This window comes from Aythya marila (genome assembly GCF_965140915.1).
Source record: "Aythya marila genome assembly, chromosome: 25".
Lineage (NCBI taxonomy): Eukaryota > Metazoa > Chordata > Aves > Anseriformes > Anatidae > Aythya > Aythya marila.
In genome coordinates, this window is record NC_139066.1 from 5365889 (window position 1) to 5385242 (window position 19354).

Consider the following 19354-nt stretch of genomic DNA (forward strand, 5'->3'; position numbering starts at 1 on the left):
TTGTAGCAATGTTCAGAGAATTGTTTGGATGCTGCTAGATTGTCTTGGAAACATATAAAATATATTTATAAATACTGTAATGCTTAAAGTAAATAAACTGATTCTGGCAAGTATTTCATGTAATTGTTCCATTTTTATGTGAATCAGTCATTTAGCCTCTGCATCGAGGCATACATGAAAACATGTCTGGAGTCTAGCCTCCTGCAGTGGGGGTGTGTGTGGAGACGTACTGGAGGAGGTCATAAATGTAAATGAGAATTTCAGAGCTGGAGACACAATTGTAATTTCTATCAACACGAGAAGCAACTGCGTTATCAAGTGGAGGCAAATATAGTCCGACTAGGCACTGCTATTGGTAGGGTGAGTGCTGGAAGCGTTTGCTCAGCTGCCATACATTACGGTTTTCTTCTATATGTGACAGTATTTCGTAACTGCCAAGGCTGTTCAACACCGCCTCACCTTCAGACTGACACTCTTCTTATCTCTAGAGCCCACATTGGCTTTTTTTAATCTACCTCTCAAAAGATTATAGCTCTGGGGGACTAAATGCTGCCTCTTAGATGAGAGGAAAAGGCCAGGCAGGACCGGCTTGCTCCTGCTGTTATGAAATGGTCCCTCAGGTCTCAACACGAGGCTTGTCCTTCCTAGCAGGTAAGGTACTAGCCCCAGATAGATAATTCTCAGTGGGAATGATGCCTGTGAGGGTGGCCTTCTTCATTGCAGGTGACTAGATCTCTAGAAATAACACTTACTTTATTAAAAATAGCATCTGTGAACTTCTGTAGTAATCTGCATCTCAATTTAAGATTTGAATCAAAGAAAGTCTGAAGTGGGCAGCTGGGTGAGGGAAGCACCTGCATCCAGAGAAGAGAGCTGTGGGCAGCTGATGTGGCCTCTGTCACTGCACCTACCTTGACTGCTCTGGTCTCATTTCCAGCTTCAGAGCTAAAGCCCTGGCACTCAGTTCCACAGCTACCACCTTCCGTACATCAGGACCAAGCTGCGTTCCCTCCCTGTTTGCTCGTGGGGAAGAGCAGCCCTGCTTTATCACTTTTCTCCGGGTAGGAAACCTCGGGTGAGTGCATTTTACAGCCAGGGCTTTGCTCTGCCGTGCCTGATACAGACATGACCTGAGGCTGCTTAGTAACGGAGTCAAACCTGTGTCAGTCATTAAAGGACTGGATACCTCCTGAAAGGGGCTGCAGGAGCCTTCAGTGCTATTCACTAGAGGGAGGGAAGACTGAAATCAGCGCTGGTGCAGTCTGTAGATTTGCCTGAGGCTTTGCCTTCTCCTAAGTGCTGTGTGTGTGTAATTTAAATTGCTCACCTCTTGTAATTTAACAGGAGCTTGCTGCTGCTGCATTAGGGTCTTCCAAGGAACAGCTCTGCTGTTGTTCAGTGCTGTTGTTCCTCCTGCAGAAGAGGTATCTTTTTGGGCACTGAGCTTTGGGCTGCTCCAGCAGGGCAGTACTTTCTGGCCTCGTGCTTTCTATGGATCAGGAGGAGCCCAGGAAAGCATCAGAGGGAAGCTTTACTGCAGACAGTTCTCAACGCTGTGCAGGGGGCTGCAAAAACTGACTTATTCCCCTTTCCCCTCGGCTGTTAAATTCCAATTCCTAATGCAAAGGAGAAGCTTCTGATGCTTCAGGAGAGCAAAGTGCTAATGAGAGCTTACCCTGGGACAGGAACGGGCTGGCTTTATCTCACAACCACTGCACTAGCACTCTCGTGGCCCATCCCTTTTCTCCCTTCAGGTGGTGGTGGGAATCCTTAGCACCCGATCCTGAGCAATGCTTTCTGCCTGGTGCTCTGCCATGCCATGCAGAGTTTCTCTTGTTAACTTCACCCAGCTGCATAGAGTAGGGATCACAGCTGTAGCACCAGGTGGGCTCATCACAAATATTTACCCTGGATCTTGTCCACTGAAGCACCTGGGATGGGGCAGAGCCCAAAGCCTCAGGCCCTGCAGGGTGTTTTGGGGCTCTGCTCCTGCCTCTTCCCCAGAACAAACGAGTCCAAGTGTTGTTGCTGTGTTGCCTCATCCTACCAGAGAAGCTGTTAGCAAGCCATGGGGGGGCAGAAGCTGTCCAGGGCTTATTTTCTAATATATGGGAACGGCTTCATGGTTAAAATTCATGTATGTTAATTAGGGGTAGCTTTGTCTTGCATCCTTATCAGCCACGCTTATGTGGCAAGCAGCAGAGAGTAAGGAGCCTATTACTAATTCAGACCGTCCTTTATATTTTGCTGCTAGGCAGCACGAAGTTATGCACTGCCAGAGCCCACTCAGGTTACATTAATGTTGCTGGAATAAATGTGTAATTGCTGTTTGCTTCGTAGCTTTTGTCGAGGCTGCAGACTGGAGCAACGGGGAGAGGTTTGTGGACTGTAGGGGGTAATTAAGCATCAAAGTGAAAATATTGCTCAATAGTTGGGAGCTCTTTGCATTTGGCAATATTGAATTTTGATGGAGGATTCTTCTCCTTCGCAAAGGGAGTTTCTGGCCGTTCAGAGAACAAAGCAGCAGCCTTCCCCCTGCAATATGGTGCAGCACGGTTAGACCTAAAATGTTTGTGCAGTGCCTCTGATGCCTTTCTCCTCGCCTGTACCAGGCGTTTTGCACGTAAGGAGGTGAGACCGGGCCACATTGTCACTTTTTTTTTTTTCTCCTCCTCCTTGCTCAGAACTCTTTAACGTGTCAGAAGCCACCACAGCTGCTGCTGCTGCCCCGGGAAGCACCTGCGTGGCTGCTGCAGGCTGAGATACTGGGGGGGTCCCCGTGCCACCACCGCCAGCTGGGTTTGTTTAGCCTGGAGAAGGCTAAAGCCGCAGGGGGTGGGGAATATAACTGAGAATCCCCTTCAATCCAGCTGCCAAATTGTGGCAGTTTGAGGGCAGGGTACTGCTTTTTCTGCCTCTTCACAGCCTGGTTTGTAGACTCGGCATGCACTCGGGGTGGCTGGTGGGGGTGGTTAGTTGCTGGGGTTCTCTTTGCGCTCCCAATAGGTTACGGACGACAGCTTCTGCTCAAAAAGGAGGTGAAGGAGCCAAAATAAAAGGTGAAGGAGCGACTTGCTCTCCCTGCTACAATAGAGATTTTTAAATACTTCTACCAGCAGAGCCTTGTAGCCCTTGTGCATTGGAAATGAGCTGCTTTAAGGCTTGCTCTAAAAGAATATTGAAGTGGCAAATCCATTTACTGTATGGAGGAAGCAAAAGAAGAAGCCCTCTCTTGGGATTCCCCCAGCAGGCTGGGCTCTGGCTGGGCTTTAGGGAGATCTTGCCCTTTCTTCCCTGCTTGGAGTTTTAAAGAAGGGGGAGCTCTGCAGCCTGCACTCCCTGCCTTGCAGCTTCCCTTTGTCGTGATTTCTTGGCAAGGGGTTTTGATGCAAGAGCGTGTCTTTAATTTATCAGAACTGATTTACCTCTTCCCTAGGGCTGCAGCACTGTCTGGCCGGGATCCTCCTCTGCACAGCCCTGTAGAGAACCTAAAATTCAAGAGATTTCACCAATTCAGAGAGTGCCTGAGCATTTCCTACGCTGGGGCTGGCGTGAGCTGACTCAAGGGCTGTGGGCTCTGGCAGGCACATTGTGCTGGCACGGCCCAGCCTGCGAGGCTTGCTCATGCAGCAGCTGCTTTCCAGATACATTTGATCCTTCTCTCCTGTTCCTTGGTTCCTTGAGGCTAGATCTTACTGCACTTACTTTCTGAGTTTTTTTCTGTCTGTAGGTACATCAGGAGGAGCGTTGCTGCGTACAGGCTGGAGGCATCCCAGCTGCAGACGGTGCCTCTTTGCCAGACCAGCTGCTGCTGCCCTGTGAATGGAGACAGGCATGGATGTGACTGTGCCTTGAGATTTTTTTTTTTTTTTTTTTTTTTTCTGCACCACCTCTGTTCTGCACCAGACAGGCTTTTCTGTGGGTGCCTCATATTCAGAACTCTGTAAAGTTGCCCAGATTTCAGTACCTGACCTACTAATACTGCTGATGAGCAGCAATGACTGCACGCTGAGCTTTTTGCTGAACTAGTTTACTCTCAGAAACCCTCCCTCTGCATTAGGCCCCATACACAAAGGATTATTTCCTTGCAGATCTGAAGCCATTCATAAGAGAGCAGCTTATTCACGGATGCAATTAGAACACTTGTCTGACTCATTACTAGGGTTGATGGTAAATCAAAGAAATATTCAGTGTGTTCCTATAATTATTCTTGGTGATTTGTTGGATTGTTTTCCTCTTGGATCTGGTCTCGGTTTTCTTTTGCTGATATTCTGCGTTAAAAATCTTGCATAATCGCAAGGATCCAGCTTGGTGGAGGATGCCCACGGATTCATTCACCTGGCTCACAGGAGAAGTGATGGGAGCTGAGGCCAAGCAGCGAAGGTCAGGGCTTTGTGTGTGCTCTCCCCGTGTCGTATTGGGTATTTACTGACTTTTCTTTGGAATCCAGCTCTGGTACCGAGACTGCAAACAGGCTCTTCACGCTCTCCAGGGTTTGTGCAGCAATTCTTCCGTGTGAGTTGCCCAACGCGCCTTGCTTAGCTTAAGATGTGTGGCAAGAATTTGGCTTCAAGTGGGATCTGTTGAAGAAATGAGTCATTTATCCAGAGCCTAGGTAATAGCTTGTCTGGAACAGGCAGGAAGAACAGACACCTTCCAAGAAAAGACGTGAGAAGGGCTTTTCTCAGGATATTTCAGGTGAGGCCACAGTAGAGACCAGGCTCTGCTGTGCTGGGGTGGTGGAGGCAGCAGGAAACCGCTCTGCAGTGCAGAGGTGAGCTCATAAGACACTGTGCAGACATTTTATTTATTTTCTATATACCTACACATCAGGCCTTTGCTCTGCAGAGTCATTCGTTTGTGCAGCACAGCAGTAAGCTCTGCAAAGGTCAGGAAATGTTGATTTCTGCTCTGGCAGCCTGACTGTAACCTGTAAAAGTTGCCGGAGCAAAGGCAAGCTGTTTTCTCACTCGTGCGGGTTGTTTCGTGTGTCTGATCCTGGGGCTGCTGCAAGGGAGCAGCCAATGCTCAGGACAGCCTGATGGGCACTGGGCCCCTCTCCCAGATTGATGGTCTGAGTTCAGGAGTGACTTGAGGGATGCAGAGAGGTGGTTGGTGCTGGCAGTCCTTCCAGGCACGTGTGTGAACACGTCTCTTCACCCAGTGCTGGGCAGCAGTGAGTTTGCTTTGCCTTTTGCTCAAGGTGTGGTGACAGTCCTACAGTCCTTCAGCCTCAGCTGATCCGAGGCCGAGATCTGAGACGAGCAGCTTCAGTCTTGAACCAGAGCATTACCAGCAGGTCACGGAGCAGAGGAGGGTGGAACAGCTGCTTTTTAGTCGTACACACTTTTCAGAGCCTGAACTCACCCTTGTCTCTGTAGGTTCCTCTCCGTTTGAAAGGCCGTGCTATTCAGGATGTGCCTACCAGCAGCTTACAAGCCTCAGCTTAGACTTGAAAAGCATCGATTCCTGTTCACTTCTTTCTTTGATGTAAAGAGCACTTCTGCAAAGCAGTTCCTTGTTCTGCCATGGAGCAGGACATAGCTCACTGGGCTCCGAGCCTTTAATGTTGAGAATGCAGGCACGATAGCAGTTGGCAAGCAACAGGTACTTATCTCCCCCAGCACACGAGGGAGGGCAGATTCTGCAGGCTGTGACTTACTCATGTGTTATGTGTTTGCTGCTCCTACAAGATCCAATTCCAAAAAAAGCTTTCAGGAGATGACTTTTTCTGCAAAGTTCTTTTATTTTTTTTTTTTCTTAGCAGAATACAAGGTCTCCCCTAAAGCAGGATGCAGAGCAATCACGCCTTTAAGGTGGTCAGATAGCAGCAGCCAGGCTCTCCCTTCTACACAGTTTGCTGCTGTGCCTGCTGAACAACCCTAGCATTTAGCCCCTAGACATGTAGGAAATCTGGGTGCAGTTCAAAATTGGTGTTTGGCTTGACATAAACTTTTAATGTTAAGGTGACATGCAGCCTGCAGAGGAACAATTCCAATACTGAAGTCAAAAAGTTGTTGGATTTTTTAATTTATTTTTTTTTCCTGCTATACTGTAGTGCCTCTGCGTGGGGCTGGGAAGCTGGATGTTGTCACATTGTGCAAGGTTTTGCTGAGCAGAAAACCCTTGAGGAATTGCATGGTGAGCCGGAGAGAGAGCAGCTATCAGCGTGTGGCTGCATCCTGCTAACAAATCCTGCTGGAACGAGGTTTGTACCCAGCTCAAAATGCCAGTGCAGCCCCAGCTGCTGGCAGTGCACCACGCTGTACTGCGCACACGTACTCTTACTGCTTGGAGTTAGCTCCTTCACACGGGATGGGATTGCCAAGAGCATGAGCTGTATTATGGTCTGGCTTAGCTCTTCCAGCCTGGCCAGCCTGTGGGAGCCCGTTAGTTGGAGGGATGCAGAACAGCAAGAAACCTTGAAGGAAGGCTGATCCTTCCCCCGAAGCTGGCAGAGCTGCTGCCGAGATGCTTTCAGGCTTTGAGCAGGCAGGACTGGACAAAGGGCAGACTGATCCGATGTGAATGCAGGGAATCAGGGCAGCTATTTATACTTCTCCTGGGGGGATGTTGGGTCAACCATTTCCCACGAGCTCTTAATTCCTTTGTTCATTTTCTCCTGTTCGTAAGAACCTCTCCAGAAAGTCTTTAGGAGGTGTGTGGAGGCTTCCTCCCCTGTTTGTGCTGTCACACACTTCACACTCCTGGTGTGGAGGACTTCTGAAAATCATCAGTAGTGAAAGAAAACCCTCAGACATGGTCACAATCAGACAAACGTGGGTCAAAATCTTATTCTTTAGGGGAAAAGGAGTCAATGCCCAAAGCCTCACCATCAGCCCAGTACTGATGGACTATCACTGTGACTAGAACTGAGTGTGCATGGGAGAAATCTTCAGAGTTTTCCACAATCTGTTTCTCACCTGGTGCTTGTGGTTGTTTGTCGTGGCAGGGAGCTAGAGCCTTTCCTCAGAGGGCTGTGACGTGCAGGGAACTCCAGAGGCTGGAGGTGTTCTCGTCCCTCTGTTCCATGCAGCATCCTGGATGCTGGTCTGGAAGAATGAAGTCCTTACATCCCATGCACCAAATCCTAGAGCCTAATACCATGCTATTTTTCCTCACCAGGCTTTTATTTTAGTTTAACAGGTGAAATAAACCTCTTTTTCCCTGTCCCAGGAAGAAAACTCAGTCCTGATACCTTATAAAGGATCCAGGCTTCAAACTGCTCAGTACAGAGCTCTGTACGTACTCCCGGAGAGCTGCTGAGCACAGACATAATAAGGCTTCTTTTCTTTTCCATGTGGACCCTGAATTACACGGAGGTCTGTGTGGCATGTCCTGCGGTTAATACCGCTCTTGAGAGCTGACGGTGTGGGGGAAGGAAAGCTGAACTGTCTCTCCCCTTAGCCAGGCAACCAGACGTGCATCTGTGCAAGTGTGTGCTGGCAATACTAATCAAAGGGCTGCTGGCACAGCCCTGCCCAGCAAACCCTCTGGTGTATTGTAGCAGCCTGTTATTTTGCTGATGGCCACGCAGCTTCCTAAAAGCCACCGACCCCTTCTTGATCTTAATTTGATTCTGGCAACTGGACAGGGGCTGCGGTTTCTCTCCTGTCGCGGTTCCACAGCAAGTCCAATGCTTTCTGCTGCTGTAAACGAAAGCTGAGCAGCAGAGAAGCTGAGAACTTGTGGGGAAAGCATATGTGGGTGAGCAAATCTCATATAGGTGGTAAACTTCTAAAATATTTTCAGGAGCCCCCCTTCTGCCTCAGCCGCCATCTCAAAGCACTACAACAGCCTGGTCTGTGTCCTGTCCCACTGCCTAGATATTAAATACCTCAAAGAGGAGGAAATCTCACCTGTCTCTCACGTTATCTTTCCTATCTGACCACCTCTGTGCCTCTCCTCCCTTCCTTTCCGCAGAGATAAATCAAGGGCCAAGAACGTCTTCGTGCAGCACAGGCAGTGTCACGGGGCTTGGCTTGTGGAGCCTCCCCGGGCCAGGCACTGGCGTGCTGCTACCTGCCAGAATAAGCAAGTTTAATTACCTGCATTAATATTCAGACCATGAAGTCATCAGTATTTGTATTTATGCGTTTATAGAAATGAAACAAGCTTCCCAGAGCACTGCTGCTGACAGCGCATTCCCCCAAGGCCCTTCCTGGGAGAACCATTTGCCATTTTGCATACATACATTTCAATTAATTACAATAGGCTGATTGATTAAATGAAATAGGATGATTAATTAAGTGACAGTTGTAGAAATCAGCTGGGGTCAGGGTAAACATATGGAAAAGACAAGTGGCTCGCTCACAATTCGATTTTCACTTCAGAACAAGGGGTGTTAGATATGGGGGTTTTGAGCTCTTCCTGGGATCTTATTTTTGGTTAAAACGAGTCAGAACCTCATAAATCTGTGAGTGGCAGACGCTGTTCAGTGAAAAGCAAAGCAGCAGCAGTGCCAGGAGCCCCGGTATCTTCTCCGTGCACTCCTCTTGGCCTCAGCTGCACGCCCCAGCCTACGCAGCTCTCTCTCAGCTGATCTGGGAGCCGCAGCCGTGAGAGGTTAATGGGTCTGCTCTGAGCTGGGAACCGCTCTGGCTTCTTACATCAGCTCTTCCCATCTGTGCACACACCCAAATTGCAGCCCCACGCTGCGACACCCAGGCTGCAGCGGCGCTCAGCCTGCCCCTGCGCGCATCCGTTGGCAGCTGGCAGGCTGCCCTTCTCCCCGCTGCACCTCCTCTCCGAGCCCTCCTCTTCCTCCCAGCATGGAGTAGGTGAAACCGGTCCTGTGCTTACCATCTGATCCACTAAGAGATGGGAAGCATTGCTAGGGAAGAGACAGCATCGCCTAAAGAATATGCGCAGCCTAGCAGGGGTGTCTGAGGGGCTGACCTCTCTGTAAGATGCTTGTAAAAATCTCAAAGAAGCAATGCTCCGTGCACTTGCAAACCTATCCTGGACTTGAGTCAAGTTCCTCCTGGAACAGCTCCTGTTCTCCAGCACGCCCAGAAGTTGGATTGCTCCAGGTTGCTTTCCTGCCCTCTGCCTTTTGGCCAGAACAGCAGGGTTGCTGCAAGGAGCTAGCAAATACCAAACGATGCCAGGGCCACGTGAGATGTGAGTGAAGCTGGTAAATCCCACCTGGGGAAGGCACAAAACCTCGCGGGAGCTGAGCCTTTGGGTAAGGCTCCAAGCGCTGCCAGGATGCAAGAAACACAGAGTTGTTCCTACTTCTAACCTCTGTGAGGCTGTGCGCTACGTTCGGAGGGCTTTGTACGAGGAAAAGATGACTTTGGGAGGGTGCTTGTAGAAGATCTCAGTGGACCAGATCACTGCATCGAAACTCAAAGGCAGAATTTGGTTATCCCTGTACCAGATGTCATCGACCAGCCCCCCTGGCACTGAAAATATGCAGTGGTGCTTGGTGCCCAGAGTCGACCTGAGTGTGGCAATGTGGTTGAGTCTGCACAGCCAAGGCCAGACCAAAGAGAACAGACTCCAGAGGCTGCTCCGGAGGTGGAAGGAGTGGAAGAGTCCAGGTGAAGTGCCTGATGTTTTCCATCTCCCAGAGGAGCTGGACCTCATTAGGTAAAAGGAGGTGTTCCCAAGCCAATCAGCAATCTATGAGTATAGAAATATTCACGTTTCTTTTTCCATATCCCACTGGGAGCTTCCAGTGGATGTTACAAAACTCAACACACAACTATGCTCCTCTCCCTCTGCTCACCCAGCCACGGTGGCACCGAGGTTTCCACAAATTGATTTGACCTATTTACCAGCTGCGTACTTGTCTCCAGCTCCCTCCGTTGCTCAGGGGTAATAAACTCTTCTGCGGTTCCAGCTCCGAAGCGAAAACACCTCTCCAGCGTGGGAAAAAATGGCAACCACACCAAACCACCTTAGCAGGGAAGGATCCAAGCCCACTCAATGCAATCTGCCCTTCCCATCCTAGCAGAGCTGACTGATTGCTGCGGCAAGGCTAAAGCAAGAGTCCAGTGTTCCCATGGTAGGCAGCTGGCTTTTTTTGCTCCATGCTTGGCATTTTCTGCCAGTGGACAGCACTGGCTGCCAGGGATGCAGGCAGTGAAAGCTGCCCCAGCATCCAAAGGGCACACGAAGTGAGCTCAAAGAGCACGAGCCCCAGCGATTTTTATTTTTATTTTTATTTTTTTTTTTCCTGGAGAGCCACCACCACAATGGAATCGAAACATTTTCCTGCCAAAAGAGAATTTGGCATTTCTAAGAGAAATGTTAAATTGCTGCAGGCTAATTAGAGACCTTAACCCCAGAATTAAGTCCTGGGGTGGAGAGGTAAGAGCCCAGCTTGAGAAGCTGCATAATGAGCAGGCATTAACAGCCAGGCACACAACTGGAGGAAGCAGAGGGCGGCATGAGAGTGTCTGATAATCTCACAGATAAATATACGGGTAGACACATTAATATGTAGGCAAACACTGCTCTGCTCAGTATACTCAGTAATTATCTCAGGGATCACCTAATCTATGTCAGAATTCTCTTTGATTTAGCTCAGTTCCAAGCTCCTCTATAAAATCAAGCAGCATGTTATTCCTGGTAGATACTGGATCCGCTCTCACTTGTAAGGCACAGAAAACAGCATTTCCTGACCTTTTTGGTGGTTTGTAAGGATAAATTCCTGGTTTTGCGGTAGTGGCAGGGGCCACAGGAGACCTGTGAATAAATTCTGTGATCTGGATGTGTTTAGCACTCTTCCCTTGCTCCAGCAGCTCCTGCAATGCTCCAGCACTGTTTTTTGTGCCACCCTTTTAGTTAATGCTGACCAGTGGTGCAGAGGAGTACCTGCTGGCTTAATGGTGTCAGATACATTCATTAATTATCCCCCAACCGACTATAAGGCTGATTACAAAGACCTAGGATTTTAATTTCCTTAAAGCCTGCTTGGCGATGCTGGGAAGTGAAGAGGGTTCCTCGTGTAAACATTTAATGAGTTAAACCACTTCTGACAGCAATTACACAGCATCTCATACTTACATTCCTTCTTCAGGCAAAGACCAAGGTCAAATCAGTAATTAAAGCATATCAAGGAGCCCATATGAGTGGGATCCAGAGGGAGGCCTGCCCGCAGTTTTATTCTCTTGCATTTCCAGCAAGGCACGCTATCGACGTGTGCTATGCCTGGAAATTGCTAAGCAGGCTGCTCTGCTACAAACCAAAGAGAGAAAGCAAACAAATCACAGGAAAATAATCCTGAGTCCTCGGTCTGTGACTTTTGTTGTTTGACCGCTGCTGCATGTACCTCGCTGTGCTAATGAGCAGTCGTAAATATTCCCCCTCGGAGTCAATAACACGTTTTCAGGAGCCTGCAGAGCAGTGCAGGAAGGGTGCCCTGAGCTCCCACTTGCTCTGCATTACATCAGCCTCTGGTACCTTCTCTGTGCGGTATCTCCAAAGCGATGTTGCCTCTTCTTCAGCAACGAGCACTAATGCAACAGAGTAAAAGGCAGATGAGATGTCTTCAGGTAGGGTCAGCGCTGCATTTCCAGCGTGGTTCTCCTGTAGAAGGCTCGGATGGGCTACAAATGGGGTTTTATGTCAGAGCAGTGGAAACAGGAATTAACGTACACAAGAATGAAGGCTTCAGACTTTCCCTTTCTCCTTCTTATGACCTCCTTGTTAAATAGAAACAGTGCCAGCTAATACCTGACTGTATTAAACTGGGACCAGGATAGTGACTTATTAGGATTTCAAATCAAAATTATCTGGAAGAAGTGATGTAGCAGGTTTTTCCCCGGCCCTTTGGGCTCCCCCAAACAAGATTTAGTAGGAAGCAAAAAATATTCTTCAGCATGGGATGCTGCGCTGTTGGCTTTCCTGAGATGAATTTTGCTAAAGTGCCATTATGAAATTGTGTTGTGAGGATTTTTTTCAAACGTTATAATAATTTGTAGATGGATATTGCTGCAGTTATTAAGACTTACTGTGATTTTAGTGGCATTCTGGTCATGGACTTGTGGGCTGCTAGAAAGCTCTTTAATCCCTAATAGCTTGTAGCAGTGCCTGCAATGAAAGACGGAGCGGGGTCGCTGGGTTTTCCAGGGCTTGCAGGCTTGGTGATCAGAGCCTTTCCTAGCAAGCAGCAGGACTGTGCCCCCCTCTGCACTTTCCACACTGTCCTGCTCCACCTGATATCGCTGCCAGGACTTTAACTGCCCCTGAGCTTTCAATAGCAGAACTGTGTGGAGTTTATTTTATCCACAGGGAAGTCTGGGGATGGGCACAAAGGGATGCTCGGTTCGGGCTGGATCACAGCAGGGACTCACTAGCTGTTATTGGAAAGAGGTCAGTGAACTCGGTGAGCACGAATGAGCTATTTATTAAGCCATGGTCTGAGGAGCTGTAGGATTTACTGATGGCTGCTGCTGAAGTCAGAAGGGGCCAGGTTTTGCCACATGATGCTGTCTTTGCATCCATGTGCATCAAGCATGGAGACAGCGGCTTGGGAGGACCAGTTCAGCATCCTTCCCATCCCCATCCCCATCCTGGGCTCGCAGACACTGATGGGGAATCTCCATCAATCCCCATGGGGTGCTACGGATGGTCCACTGGCCAGGGGGTGTTTCAAAGGATGCTGGAGGTGGGCAAAGCACCGAGATGACCGAGAGCTGGCTCCCAGGTGCGTTTTGCTCAGCAGATGAGCCCGTCTCAGGATGCTGCACTGACGGCACCAGCAGCAAATTAACTCCTGCTTCTGCAGCAGTGCCGCGTTGGTGCTGTGGATGCACAGAGGTTTCGGTGCTGGAGGGTTTGTGGGTGAGGATGCAGGTGGGTCTCCAGGGCAGAGAGTACGTGCCCGAGAGAAGGCAGCTCCCAGCCCCTTGCGAAGCTGCACACGCTGAGGAATGCGAATTAATGCTGCATTAATGCTGAACTGCTTTGCAAGGCAGGGGGCCAGTGGTTGTTGGAAGAACGCGCTGGTTTTTCAGCTGTCTTAGCTTAAGGGGACCTGGAGACCTGCAGCTTTAAAAACTGAAAATGTTGAATTCAGAAATGCGCTATTGTTCCAAAGCAGGCAGAATGCCTAACAGAGGTAGAGCAGCAATCATAAATGTTAAACACACCAAGCAGGAGGGAAGAAGGCGCTGTTATTTTTATCTGGAGACCACACGGTTCCAAGGAAATAACGATAGTGTCCTTTTATAGCAGATGTACAGGAATTGATGCAAATTCCACTTCTGCTGGGGCGTCGGTAGCCCTTTGCCATGCAACAATTGAAAAAATGGTGCCACGGGTAACGAGAGTACGATTTGTCCAGGTTTTGTGATAATTGAACTAATAAAAAAGCAAACTGACAGCAATACATGCACTCATCGTTATATGATCATCTGTTCGATTTCCTTTTCCCTTGGGTCCCCTGATTGTTAATTTTACAGGTTACAGATCTTTAATGAAGTAGTACACCAGGAAGATGCTGTTAATGATTATTAAAGGGTTTATATATTTCTTTTCAATAATTTAAGTTCACCACGGTCAGTGTTATTACACTGAACACCAGATTAATTAGTGAAGATGGGGTTGCAGTGACAGGAAATTGTCACCGTAACGTGTCATCCTGCCTTGGAGGTGCCCACTAATTAACACTTAAAACACAATTTGGAATCCTAATCGAGTTTTATCCGAGCTCCTGCCACCCTTACGTGTCCTGACTAATGTCCCTCATCCCTGAGGCTGCCGAGGGGCTGCTGCAGGGGAAGCACCGGGGGCACAGGTGGGAAATGAACCCGAGCTGGTGGGCGTTGAACTTCACATTCCGGGCAGGAGCCAGAAAAATGTGGCTGCACAAGAAATTATCAAGCAAATGGGGCCCTGCACACAAAGCCCAGCGCTGCTGGGGAATGCGATCAGTCATTAACTGCGCTTAACCTCCACGTCAAGGAGCCTGTTACATTTATTATTTCTTTCAACCAGTGTGCCGCAGTGCTAAGCATAGGTAACCCCACTGGGAAAGGGAGAGGCCCCTTCCTTTAACCAGCAGCAGTTGTTGAATCAGCGTCTTTACGACAGTGCCTTTCCCAAAGTCTATAGAAACAGTAAAAACTCACGGGAGACAAATATTTCCAGTAAGTCACAGACCTGAATGATTTTTAAAGCTGCGTTTTACATATCCTTGTCAGGCGATGGCAGATATGGCTGTATTAATTCGGTGATATTCAGCTTTTAAAGTAGCTGCGTGTGAAAGGTGCCAGGCTGCAGCTCAAGTCTTTGCCACAGGGGTGCTGGTGGTGGAAGCCACCCCTGGATGCGTGGGATCAGTCCAAGACCTGGCTGACATTAGTGGCCAAATTCAGGCAGATTCATGAAAATAAATACAACATTTTGGCCTGTGCCTTGGTGTCTGGAGCATGAGTTAATGGCAGTGCTACCTGGCCTGGGGATGTTCTGTCTCAGCTCCCACCACTGCATGCAGCCACCGTGAGGCTGGGACCACTTCCCTGTTTTATAGCCCCACTAAAACACAACTCAGAACTAGAACCAAAAGATTAATTGGGATAGTCCTTTCCTGGACTTCAAGGGAATGGCATTTCGTACAGTATTCTGCTTCCCAATGCTTTAGTAGCTCAGCAAGAAGTGACGCCCTGCCATTTATTACCATTTTCCTGTAGTATCTTCCCCGGTGACTCATGCACTGCCTTTATAATCTAATAATTGTTTTCAATTTCTACATTGTGTCAAATTTAATTATATCTCTCGTGTTTAATCCAGTGGTTTAGCTCTTTCTCTTTGGAATCTCTGTTTTCATTATAACTTAGAAGCAGATTTAGATGTGCAGTGTGTATAATAGCTCTTTAGTACTGAAGAAAATATGTATTATTTTTTATTTAAAGCTTCCTAATAAGCAGTTGGGCTATGAATATCAGCCTGAATTACAGGTTTCTCCTTGCCACATCAGCTATTAAGAAGTTTTGTAGTTTTATGTGCCAGGGACATATCCTTTCATTGTCCTTATGACCTTTAATTTCTAGTCCAAACTAGGTGCATCTAAGCACCTCTTTGGTGATTGTTCATAATATATTGCTATTTTTCCTGCAAGATAAAAATAATTGTGTAGTAGTCTGTATTCCCTTGGGGATTTCAGTAGGGGAAAGGCATTTTGAGAGCGAGCTTGTGAACAGAGAAAGTACTCCTGGAGAAGGGCCTGTGGGTGTGATGCCTCTGCTGATGCAGAAGCCTTATGGGCACAAGCACAATTTCCATTGATTCCCAATGAAGAGAGAGGCTGCTGGCTTTGGGAATTCTTCCAAAAGGACTCTGTTTTTAAAAGAAAAATTAAAATTCAACCCAGGTTTGTTTGGAATTCAGATGGCAATGATCGAGATGTTTGTGAACCGATAGGCACCCTGCTGCAGTTTGAATTTCTAAGAAAATCAGCATCACCCAGTTTTGCGATTAAAATCTCTTGTGGTTGCTCTGACCTCTTAAATAGACCTTTTCTTTTTTTTTTTTTTCTTTTTCTTTTTTTCTCGTGTGTGTGTGTGTTCTTCCAGTTCTTTTGGGGCCCATGTGGGAAGAGGTGGTTGGTGAAGAGAACATGAAGAATCTCGTGTTCATGGAGAGGGCTGAGGTTAGATAAAATACAAGGCTTAAGCCTAGAGAGAGCTGCAAGCTTCTTAGTGGTTTGTGGAGTTTTAGGAGCTTCTCTCTTCTGAATAAGAAAGAAAACTTTCCTTCCTGTTTTCAGTTTGCCTGGGAAGTTGAAATTCCCTGGGAACACACAGATACGCTTTTCTTGTGACCTTGCCAGCTTCTGCACCAAATAGGAAGCCTGTGCAGGTGATGGGCAGCTTTATCAATGCTTTGGGGATCCCTTCATGGTCAACAGGGTCTAAATGAACAGAATTTAGGCTCAGAAAGGAAGACAGATGCTTGTGGCCCGGATGCAGCAGCCACTTTTGCTGATCACCCTGCGGCTAGCGTGCAGCAGCAGCTCCTGTGTCGTATCAGGGATGCAAATCCACGAAACCCTGCCCAAATGCAGAGAGAAGAGCCCCCCGCTCTGTACCGGGGGCAGACACAGCTCTGGGAAGCGGCTCTGCAGCCTGTCCCTCTTCCCTGGGTGACACCAGGGGTGCAGCAAGAATGCCCATTTCTCTGTGCTAATTAGCTACGGCAGCCTGGGCTCAGCGGCTGCAGACAAAGCGCTGTTGTGAACGAGCCCAGCGCACACAAATGCGCTTTTCTCAGCGTGCGAGATAACTCAGCAGCCTCTAAAAGCCAGAGCCGAGTGCCCCTCCCTGGCTGGAAGCCCGTTATCGGCACCAAGGGGTATGGGGGGGGGCAGAGCAGCTCTGTGCTGGCGGCTTTCCCACTAGGCTTGGCACGGCTTGGTTCACCATTTATTTACCTGGTGTTTATTCACCATTTAGTTACGTGGTTTTGCACCACCAGATGAGAGAAGCTACCCCCTCCCTGCCTGGAGATGTGCAGGCGCTTTTTCATTTATCAGCTCGTGCTGAAACTCCCCTCCTTTGCCTCTCCTTCGCGTGGGGGTGTCGGCACCTGTGCCTTCCCCCTGCTCCGACAGCCCTAGGAGCAAGTCAGCGGATCCATCCCTGCTCTGATCAGAAGGGGACTCATTAGAGGAGAAAATTCAGCCACCGAGCAGGAGCAGACCCTCAGGGTTCAGTTAAAGCCGCCTAAAACGGCTCCAGCTATATGTATGTCCACAACAGAGGATTGCTCGTGGGGAAAGCGCCTGTTGCCACGTGTGCAGAAGCAGACAGGCATTTATTTACAAGCTCGGGGCCGTGCAAATCCCCGTGATCCATACTAGAGCTCAGTAATACGAGGTGACAGTGCATAATGAGGAGCCAGGGATCCATTTACCTCTCAGGTGTTCCTAATAACTGGATATTAATTGTTGTGGGAGGTTTGTTGCTGAAGATATCCTCCCCTTTCCTATAAGCGGGGTCTTGCCCTAGCAGACCTAACTGGCCTCACTGAGACGTGCCCATTCCCTGCGGTAAGATCCTGATGAGACGAGTAAAGGGAGAGTTAAGGCTGTCAGGCACACCCGCCTCCTTCCCCAGATGCTGCAGCTCCTGCTCACCCTTCCCCATCCTACCGCGACGCTTTTCCAGGCAGGACACCTGCATTGGCAGCGCTGCTCATTCATTTTCCTGCAGGCGCTAATTAGAGGCCTCGTGTCCCCCGTCGCTTGCTGGCTCTGGCTTTCAGGCTGCGGTCCCACTCCTCCCAGCTGCTTGGCTCCGTTTTTTGGGGCTGGCCCATCCGCAGCCCCCCAGGAACATGCCTGGCTGCTGCCATGTCCGGGGGCAGCACCTCTGGCTCCTCTGCCCCCCAAAGCTTCACCCCATGGGCTGCATCGCTCAGGTCTGAGATGATTTCTCCTGCTGCAGATGGTGTTGCTCCGTGTGCTCAGCACTTATCGAATTAGCCGGTGCTTTGTAGAAGGAATGCAGCGCTCGGCGCTCTGGTCCTTAGGCGGCGGGTGCCGCTCGCATCCTGTGCACGGGCATCTTGTTGCCTTTTATTTATCCCCAAATCGCCTGCCATTAGCTCCAGCAGCTTCCTTGGAGCTGTTCCCATGCTAAAAAGGAAAAAAAAGAAAGAAAAAAAGGAAAACAAACAAACAAAAAAACCACTTTCATCATCTATTTTTTCATCTACTGCCATATATATAAAAGAGAAATCTCCCTGACTGTTCGCAGGCAGGCTGCTGGTTGGGTTTGGTGGAGCGGGGACCCAACCGTGGCTTTATCTGGTCTCTCGTGGGTCTGTAGCTCTCCTTTCGCTTTATTTTATGTATTTCCCCTCTTCTCTGCTCCTTTTGAATTTGCTTCCTGTTTTATCTTGTTTATTCCTCTTTAGAGATGGCGAGAGAGAGAGGGAGAGGGGCTCCTTTGAAAAGTCTGCGTAAATGAGCCACTGTGGGAGGCCAACCACCCTTCACAGCCCTGCGAGCCGGTGGAGAGGCGCCTGCCAGAATATTAAGCTGCGTGCTGAATGGGGACCGCACGGAGCAGCCCTCGTGGTCCTCTTAGGAGGGGACCAGGAGGGGATGGGGGCACTCAGCTGCCCAGAATGGATCCCACTCTGAAGTCAGAAGCCCAGGCTTTCAAAGATGACTTCAAACACTTGATGTCCGGGTCGTGCGAGAGCGCGGCAGATGCGTGCTTTGGGTTCAGCTCAGCCGTGGCAGCAGCCATGGTTTGGTTTTCATTAGATTGCAGCAGGCTGTGCTTTTCCACGTCTAGCTCAGCTCTGGCAAGATCTGCAGCCGAGCTCTGGTCCTGTTCACTCTGGCAGAATGCACATTTCTTGGCTGCTACGCGTTTTTTCATTTCAGTCTTTTTTTGGCTGTTCTAGAAGCAGCTGGGCACAGAACGCTTTCATTCCAATATCATTATTTTCATACCGCTGGCTTCCAGCTAGTTCGAGCTACGCTGAGGAGAGCAGGGAGACAGCAACGGCATCTCCCTTCGGTACGGAAAATAAACCCACACAACCTGAACCAGAAGCTTTCAGCAAAAGGTCCTGCCCCGTTCCCGTAGCCCCAAACCAGGCTTGCACCACGATGCTCCAAGCAGACCACGGCAAATGCCCCAAGCATTTAGAGATCCCTTGGGTCTCGTGCAGAGTAGTGAATGCACTGACACAGATCCTGGAAAAAACCTTCTTTAGGGGCCAGCAACCCCAAATACCTTTGGCTGCCCTGGGTTTTGCATCTGAACCACCTGCAGCAGCAGAGATGCTCACGTGCCTGCAAGAAAGGAGCCTGCTGGTGGGAAGTGAGGATGTAGGGGCTTACCCCTGTGGGTTTTAATGTCTGTGCTTCACCCTGTCCAAGGATCCCGCTCAGCTACTTGATGATAAATGGTCTTGGAGGCTGTTTCACTTGCTTTAGTCTCTGGAGGGGCTTTGACTGCCATTAATTCTGACGGGTTCTTGCAGAGCTGCTGCTGGGACATGCCTTTACACTGCCACGATCCATCCCCGAGGGCCTTTTGAGCAGCAAGAGCCTGGGAAGTTCAACGTAGAAAGAAAATTGCCTTCAGCAGCAGGTGAAGCAGAGCTGTGGCTGCAGTGCAACAAACAGGCAGGGTCACCAGGGCTGAGCTGGGTTTCCCCACCAGTGGCCCAGGGACACTGGCAAGCGCCGTGGTCAGATGGGGAGCCACCAGGCAACAGCAGGACAGGCAGGGCAAGTGGCTGGTGTGAGCATCCTGCCATCCTGATGTCCTGATGTCCTTCTGTCCTGCCATCCTGCCCTCCTTCCATCCCCAGTTTCCCAGCTCGGGTTCAACGACCGCTGCCCACTGCCGGAGATTTGCTTTTAGGGTGAGCTAGCGAG